Raw genomic sequence first — 7312 nt, forward strand, 5'->3', positions numbered from 1 at the left:
GCAGAGTGGAGGTCTACTTCCGTGGACAGTGGGGGACAGTGTGTGACGATGCCTGGGACATTAATGATGCCAAGGTGGTGTGTAGACAGTTAGGATGTGGCGAGGCACTGTTAGCTCTATCCAGTGCACGTTTTGGACATGGCAGTGGTCCCATCTGGTTGGATGAGGTCGGCTGCACAAGCAGTGAATCAGAGCTTGCACAGTGCTCACATATAGGTTTGAGGAACCACAACTGTGGTCACAGTGAAGATGCTGGTGTTGTCTGTGATGAAGGTAAACATGAATATATATATACTGTACTGTACAGTGGCCTAATGCCCTTCTTTCTTATATACTGCAAATCATACTGTAATTATACATTTTAGTTTGTTTTTTCTTGTTTTACTCTAAAACAACTACATTTTACACTACTCAACACTGTCTACAGTCTACACTATCAAAACTTTTAACACTACTAATACTTTGACACCTTACCACCTTTAAAACCTTTAAAAGCTTCAAAACATAGAACCTTAAACTACTTTTAAATGCTTCAACATGTTTAACACTATTAATACTTTAACTACCATATTTGTAAACCTTTAACACTACAAATACTTTAAAACTTTTAACACTAATGCAACTCTGAATATACTTAATACTATCAACATTCTTAGCGACACTGTTTCTTCCGGAACAGTACTTTCTAGTTGTATTAACTGTTGTAAATAGAAGTTCACACACTATTTTATGATATGGTAAACGTGTACTTCAAAATTGCATACCTTTCAACTTGTTATTATGGACACATTTTATTTGAGCAAAACACTTTAATTCTCTTCTTTCTTTCAGTATACAGTATTACACATCATACTGGCGCCTACTATAATTATACTTTCTAGAGTATTAATCTTTTGGGGTACCGCTGTTGTTTTCCTCTTTACAGTAGCAACTCGTCGGACTAGCAGGCGTACTACACTTGATGATGGTAAACATATTATGAACTGCTGTGTTGCTATGGCCTAGTCAGTGAAAAGGTTTTAATTGTTTATTTGTTTATTAACATTAAGATGCATGTAATTTTTTTGTCTACATTTTTTTAAATAGTTTATTTTAAATCTAATGTCCTCTCTCTCACACACTTATGCCAGTGTGCCAGTGATCACCATCCTTTGTGCCAATGTTGGCACCGGTGCCAAAGTTTGCCTATCGCTGCTCTAGTGTCCACACAGACATACATGGTAGCATTAAAGGCCTGAGTGTTGTTTACAAATATCTATGAAAATGTATTTTTGATTTACAACAATGTTGACAACATTATTGTTACTGAATGTATTTTCCTCAAGCTTGGTCCAACTTGGCCGTTACATTGTCGAACTAATGCGCCGTCGTAATTACAAGCAGGTCCCCCAATCTCCCAGACTCCCTCCCTAGTCAGAGTTCAGAGTTTCAATGCCCAACGGCCAGTGCCCGTTGGGCATTGGCCAACGGGCACTGGCCCGTTGATTGCATACCTTTCAAGTTGTTGTTATGGCCATATTTTCTTTTAGTGTTTCACTGAGCAAAACACTGTAGAAAGAAAGAAGGGAATCTTTCTTTCAGTATTACACATCACATCATAGCCTACTGTCTGTCTATACATTTTAGTGTATTAATCTTTTGGGGTATCTACCGCTGCAGTGTCTCACTGCTGTTTTCCTCTTTACAGTAGCAACTACATCGTTCGAGTCCAGTCCGACTCTATGGCCTACTACACTTGATGAAGGTAAACAAATTATGAACCGCTGTGTTCCTATTGCCTAGTGAAAAGGTTTTAATTGTACTAAGTATGTTGTACAGTAAATATACTTTGAATGTACCATATTTATCTCACAACAAAGCATATTCATTTCAAGGTTTCCTCACCTATACAATTAATTGTAAATTAGATATACAGTAGTGTAGATTTACTTGCTTTTAATTAGGCATGTAACGATTCACTCAATTCACGATACCATTCAAATAAAATAAAAATCCCAGACAAAAAACACGTTTCTATTATTTACCCAAATAACCCGGAACGATTTCTATTGCAATTTCTTTTGGGTCAAATCTTAGATTGACTGGGATATAGCTTATAGGGTTTGGGTCAAATCTTAGATTGGCCTTAGTTTAGGGTTTGGGGTGTCGGACTTGTGTGTGTCGGAACTGTTAGGACGTCGGACACAAGATATGCACCCATGAAAATAGCCGATCTACAAGCAGTGCGAGGCGTTGTGAGCTTGTAGATCGGCTGTTTTCACAACGGTTGCCTCTTTCTTGCGTAATATTTGACAATTCGGCCAATTTGGTATCAAATAGGTCTTAAAAGTAATTAAATCGTCTTTATAAATGTGCAGATACCCTATCGGTTTGTTTACCGCTGAGTGAGAAAACACTGTTGCACATTAAAGCTAATCGTCTGAGGGACCCCCAACATCATTCGGGGAGACCCGCCAAGTGCTAAATTAAACACACACACACACACACACACACACACACACACACACACACACACACACACACACACACACACACACACACACACACACAGCACAAGTACATGCAGTACAGCACCACTCAGTTCAGACAGGTCTGATTTTTGTGTTTACTCTCTCCATCAATCTACTACTTCCTGTCCACCAACCATAGTCCCAGAGATGACCTGTTACACTGACGAGGGCCTAAACTATCGGGGGACGGTTGCCAGGACGGGCTCTGGGAGAACCTGCCAGAGATGGTCGGCACAGACACCTCAGAAACACTCCTCAGCCACAGTCTATCCACAAACGTAAAAACACTGTCTGTCTGTCTGTCTGTCTGTCTGTCTGTCTGTCTGTCTGTCTGTCTGTCTGTCTGTCTGTCTGTCTGTCTGTCTGTATTATACTTACCTACTGTATACCTACCTACATATTTTTGACAGAGGCCTGGACAACAACTACTGCCGTAATCCAGACGGTGACAGGATGCCATGGTGCTTCACCACTGACCCACAGAAACTATGGGAGTTTTGTGATGTCCCCAAATGTGTTGGTGTTACAGAGCCAGGTAGCGTTGAACACTTCTCATGAACCCGACCCTACTTTGCTGCGACCACCATTACATTTTCAATGGGCTCTGAACACATGGACGGATTCACAAGCACATTTTATTTTCCACGAATGCACAACAAACGTCTCTATCATTATTTAATTTTAGTGCTTCACTCACTGAGCAAAACACTGTAATTCCCTTCTTCCTTTCTTTCTTTCTTTCTTTCTTGAACCACTGTGTTCCTATGGCCTAGTGAAAAGGTTTTAATTGTACTGTAAGTAAGTATGTTCTACCTTACAACAAAGAATATTAATTTCAAGGTTTCCTCACTTTTAAAATGAATTGTAATAGATTTACTTGCTTTAAATTACGCATGTAACAGTAACGATTTACGGCCGAGCTAAACCAAGCCCTTTAAAATAGGACTGGATCTATTGGTAGCCTACGTGTGTGCGGCCTGGTGTAGCTTGCCCGTCACTCAACTCACGATACGATTCAAATCACAATATGAGGTTCACGTTACGATTTTTCATGATTCTTTTTAAATACAATTTTCTTCCAGACTTTTCCAGATTTGTTATTTCATTATTATAATTATTCCCCTCTGCAGTGCTCTAAACTGAAAGTGACTGCATTCTGGCCTCAAAATAAAGAAATTAATTAAATCGTGACCTGTTTGAATCGATATATCACGATATATGATATATTGTTACATGCCTACTTTTAATGCATTATATACGTTTGCCACGGTGCAGGTCAGATGTGTTTAAAAACACAAAAACAAGCAAACTTGTAATACGCTGTAGCTGCCTCTAGAGGCCACTAGTACTCACACCTGTCATAGCAGAGATGTGAACAGTGTGCACTGCTGTACACTCTGTAATGGAATGAAGATGTACAAAGATAGACAAAATCACAGGAGAAATTACCAGTTTATTTGTATGAAAGTAAGGTAAGAGCTTAGGATGGGAGCTCATGTTTGAAAAAAACAAAACAATGAATGATAGACCTTTCTTTACATTCATCTCTGATTGGTTTAAAGTATGCATAGCACACTTAAATTACATTTTATACTGGATTACATTCTTCACTCAGAAGCACACCTTAATTGGCTAATCAGTAGCATGAAACCACCTGTGCACACACCCGCAGCAGGGTATAACATACCAGAGATCACAAAAGTGTAAAAACAAAAACGGCTTGGCCATCCAAAATATGTTTGCTTCATCAGAAAACAAGACTTTAGAACATAAAAGAAACTCTGCAACTTAAACGACCTAAGGATGTTTCAATGTATGCTCTCTTGCTCTCCTCTCCTCTCCTCTCCTTCTCTACTCTACTCTCCTCTCCTGCTCTCTTGCACTCTGTTCTGAAATAGGTTTGGTTCTGCATTCTCTTTCTGAGGACTTCTTTTCCGGCTACGAAGGTAAACATGAATATATATTGCATCATGAACCGCGTGGTGTTCTTACTGAGAATGTTTTAGTTATCTAGTATATTCGCAGTGGTTGGAAAAAGTACTCAATTCTTTAATTATCTTAAGTAAAACTATCAATACTGCAACGAACTCCACAGAACATATCAAAGAAATATCAGTTACTTTGTAGATTTTTATTATTATCACATAACATATACATTACCCACTTCAGCCCTATGTACATTTCAGCCATTTGGAAATAACTGAACTTTTTTTTTGCTTGAAAACATGTGAAATTGGACATTATGCATAATGAGTACTTTCTACTTTTGGTACTTTTAAGTACATTTTGATACTAATACTTTTGTACTTTTACTACTTATAACATGCACCTTCATGACTACAACACCTGATGAAGGTAAACCAATAATGCATACTGCAACTGCATTATGAACGGCTATGTTCATTTTTATGGCCTATAGTCCTAGTGAAACATTTTATTCAATCGTTACTGTATGTTGTAAATGTAATAATACTTTACCTAAGTGTGTCAATCTCAAGGTTTCATCAAGTTTAAGTAAAATTGTAATATAGCTACTTAACATAGCATAATACATTAATTTAATAGCTACATACATATATTACGTAGAAATATACATTTGTCACAGTTCGTGTCAGGGGAGATTGTTTGATTGATTGATTGATTACTTTATTAGTCAGAAATGTAAACAGTGCGAGGTACAGTCAGACATTAAAGCTAATGAGCTAATAAGTAACAGTCAGCACCTCCCAGAAAACAGGAACTATAACATTTGTCAATAGTCAGATCCTCAATGTTCTGCCCTCTTGCCTCCTACGTCCTGTGTCCTCCAGCATGGTGCTGTTACGGTGAAATTGGTGATCTGCCGAAATGTGTGACCATCTTGTGAACTTCACATGGCCTAAATACCACTAGGTTTAAGTCTGTTAATAAAGACAGCAGTGATGTACGTTCAAACATCGGCATTAATTTGTATGTCAAGTCCACAAGATAGTCACATATATTTTATCAGGTCACCAATTTCACTGTGACATGCTCATGCTGGAGAATGGAGGAGGCGAGGAGGCAGAAATGACAGTTTTGGGTTGTATGGCTGTAGGCTATGACAGTATGGCTGGCTCTGGGGCCATAACGAAAAAGGGGAAACCACACCGGAGGAGAATCCCAAAAAAAAGTATTTTATTTCATACTTGATAATAGATATAGTAATTAATGAATTGAAGTTTCCAACTGAAACTGGCAGGGAAACACACTGCCCAAAACTTATAACCAAACTAAAAAAAAAAGAACAAGGGTGCTCTCCTGCGGCCGCCCCTGCAGCCTGTTGAGAAATGCAGATCTGTAGTGCTGTGAGAGCAGGTCTCTTAAATAGTGTTTGGGGAGGACACTGGCCAGGTGTCTCCTCTTCCACTAATCATCTCTGGCTCCGCCCTCCAACACTGCAATGGAACTGTTAAAGGCACATACACACACAGAACCCCATATAGTAGACTAAAGGCCCAGGGGGCCGTCACAATGAAGACAATATGGCATCGCCTGCTTGGACCAGGCCACACACACTCCTATTTTGGGCACGTTTTATTTGGTGAAGGCGCAACCCAGACAGAGCAGATGTCTCCAAACCCATACAAATCCACTTTTCCATTTCATTTAGCATATCTCAAGCTGCCCCCTCCACACCTCTCTCTCTCTCTCTCTCTCTCTCTCTCTCTCTCTCTCTCTCTCTCTCTCTCATTAGCAGGCAACATTGCAGCACTATCTCTCTCTCTGTTTCTGGCGCCCCCTACTGGTACCCTATGCCTAGATATACAAGTGAGAAGTGGTACCCATACTCATTCTTCATGCTCTATCTCCGACCGAACCACACTTTCACCACACATCTCTATATGCAAAATAAATTCGGCACGCTCCCCGAACTGACATAGCCTATTTTTTAGCCCTTCAAGTGTCTTATTTACTCTGCAAATATTACTTTTATGAAACACGCTGTTATTGCTCAACGTCAACAGCCTACGTCACAATCGTCATGTTGGCGTCTACCAAAATCGTCATGTTGGCGTCTACTACGCCAACTACGTTCACTTAATGGGGCCAGTCTTTCACAGTGACACACATGTTACATGAACCACGCGCCCGGGATGGTTTCTACCCCTCAATGTCGTATTTGCTGCGCCCTACGCTGTTGCCACAACACAAGGAATTTAACCACGCTACTTGCATACACTGCAACTCGCTTACAATTCGCAAACCTGGCAACACTGCCCTCTCTTACCAGCCCCGCCCCCACACTAGCTTGACAATGTCATCTCGCGCAGCACACAATCTGATCTCGCGCAGGACATTGATGAGAGACAGAAGGAACAGGAGAGATTATACGATCGCTATTTCGCTTATTCCATCTAAATCTCTTTATTTACAAAAAAAATGACTCGACGATTCCCTTAGTTACATCAACATTGTTCTTTGTCAATAATCGGATTGGGCCAAAATATCACCCTTACACCGATCACTTTGCCTATTTTCGCCACACAGCCAATTTACTTCCGCGAGCGGCCGGCCCATTCCGCCCATGCGAATGCATGGAGAAAAAAAAGAGACGAAAATCCAACTGTATCGGAGCAGTGCCACACACACACACACACACTCAGTCACACACACACACACACACACACACACACACAGAGAGGAGTTGACAAGTGAGAGAACGAGACGGCTGTTGCGTTTCACCATGGCCAGTGCTGTTGTAGACAGCGACGACGATGATACACGGAAATAAGTGTGGAAAAGAAAACGACTGCCGTATCCCAAAGGCAACACGTCAAATA

Source organism: Protomyctophum bolini (assembly GCF_963924005.1).
Source record: "Protomyctophum bolini genome assembly, chromosome: 7".
NCBI classification, from domain to species: Eukaryota; Metazoa; Chordata; class Actinopteri; order Myctophiformes; family Myctophidae; genus Protomyctophum; species Protomyctophum bolini.